Genomic DNA, 2530 nt, shown 5'->3' on the forward strand with positions numbered 1-2530 from the left:
TCCCGAGGGCCTCAGGTGAGTTTCGGGTGGTCAATCGGACCATTTCATGTTTTGCAAAGTTGCAGAAAATTTCTGTTCAGTGCTGCAAACATTTGGACTTCGCGTTCCCGAGTAGACCCTCGCATTCCTGAATGGTTAGCTGGTGAGGTGGAGATTTTAGCCTTCGCGTTTGCTAGGGAGGCTCCGCGTTCGCGAAGGGCTGAGTTCATTGTGCATCGCATTAGCGAGGGAGGCTCCGTGTTCGCGTAGGGGAAGTGAGCAGCTGGGATTGTGGATTTATTTGTTCTTCGCATTCACGGAAAGAGAGTTACATTCGCATTGGGTTAGGGAGCCAAGTCTTCACGTTCGCGAGTGGTAGGACGCGTTTGCGGTGAAGGAAATTTGGTCAAAGTAATTTTGTGCTTCGCGAACGCGAGGCTTTGACTATTTTCACAAAGAAGGATTTTTATGCTTGGGCAGTATGATTTAAAATGGCTATTCCGCAATTTTGAGGCTAAGTACCTCCATTGTTGGGCGATTTTGAAGCTTGGGAGAGCTAATTGAAGAGGGAATTCAAGAGGATTTCATGGAGGTAAGATGTTTGGTCCATAAACTTGTTTCAATGATGAATTCTATCATTGTAAGCTTGTAATCCATGGAAAAATCAGTAGCAAAAATGGGTAACTAGGGCTTGAGATTAAGAGAGCTTTGAGTGGGGATTTGAGGTCCAATTTTGATGTTCTTGATATGTATAGGCTCGTGTGAGGATGAGGATTCCATTGATGTTAATTTTATCGGATTCCGAGACGTGGTCCCAGGGGGCCGGGTTTGAGAAATTTTGGGATTTTGATGTAAAATAGGATATTTTTGAGTGGGCTTTATTTACTTTGCATATTTAATGATTATGTACTGATTATGGCTTGATTTGGAGAATACGGAGGTCGAATCATGGGGGAAAGGTATCGCGGGCTAGAGTTTAGACTGGATCGAGGTGAGTAATAATTGTAAATGATGTTCTGAGGATTTGAAACCCTATATTGCACATCGTAGTGCTATATTGAGGTGAGGCACACGCTTGACGATGAGCGTGGGGTCATGCTCTATTGGGGATTGTGACCTGGTCCGTCTCGATAAATGATTTTACCGCGTATTTGATTGAAAACTATTTGCTATCATCATTATTTGGGTTGAATGCCATAATTGGGCCTAGTGCCAACTATGTCATCCTTCGGGGATTTTTATTGATATTGCCTCACGGTTTTGACTTTATACTTGAACTCAGTCATGTTATTTTCTACTGTTATTTTTAAAACTCAGCCATGTTCACTGAGTTTTAATACTCAAATGATATTTAAATGATGTTTTGGGCTGAGAAACACTGTTTTACTGTTGCCCGAAAGGCTTATGTGATTTTTGACTGAGTAAGGCCGAGGGCCTGTGTTGTGAGGATATCTTCTAGGTCGAGCTGCACGCCGCAGTGGTGATACACTGATATTGATTATGAGGCCGAGGGCTTGAGATTGTACACCACGGGGTGGCTTGATATTGATATGAGGCCGAGAGCCTGTTTATGATGCCACGAGTTGGCTTGATATTGCGCTTGGGCCGTAAGGGCCCCCTCTAGGAGTCTGCACACCCCCAGTGAGCGCGGGTACCCATTGTGATGTGAGATATAGCCCGAGGGGATGATATTGTCTAGTGATAGCCCGAGAGGCTAGTATTGTTCCATGTAATTGTGCCCGAGGGGCTGATACTATTCTAAGATATTGCCCGAGGGGCGGATTGGTTGACATTGTGCCCAAGGGGTGAATCTTATGTGCTTATCTTTCTTATTTTCCTATCATGTACCTGTTTAATTGTGTATTTGTGCCAGAGGGGCGGATTTCTATGCTTATCTGCACTAATTGTTTTGCATTCATTTGCGTAACTGTTGAAAAAGTCATTTTCCAAAATGTTTAAACTGAGCTAAGATGTTTTAAGAGATTTTGCAGCTTCATTGCCTTCTTACTAGTTTTTGAACTGCTTCTATACAACATCTTGATAGGCCTTACGTGATTTCTTACCATTCAGACTTTAGTTATGATTATTACTCATTGAATTGGAGTAGTCACTTTACTCCCTTCACCTTTTGGCAGATTCAGGTATTTCTAAACTCAGTAGTGGGTATTGGCTGATCAGAGGCAGAGTCATAAGAGTTTAGCAAGGTAGATGTCGGCATTTGCAGCACTGCTTTTCTCCCTCTTCATTTCATTAGTCTGTGTTTTGTACATTTCAGACTTTTCAGTTGTATTTATACCCTAGTAGATGCTCGTGACTTGTGACACCCCGGTATTGGGCTGTGTTTGGGCTGTATTCTGCACATTATAAAATCTTTTACTTGGTCTTTGGTTTATTTACTCATGCTTAGACTGTTTATTAATGTTTAATTGTTTAAAAAATTGAATTGGGACTAGTTGGTTGGCCTTGTCTTCACGCGAGGCGCCATCACGACCGGGTCCGGGTTTAGGGTCGTGACAAGTTGGTATCAGAGCCTAGGTTACATAGGTCTCAC

Source organism: Nicotiana tabacum, chromosome 10 (genome assembly GCF_000715075.1).
Source record: "Nicotiana tabacum cultivar K326 chromosome 10, ASM71507v2, whole genome shotgun sequence".
Taxonomy (NCBI): Eukaryota; Viridiplantae; Streptophyta; class Magnoliopsida; order Solanales; family Solanaceae; genus Nicotiana; species Nicotiana tabacum.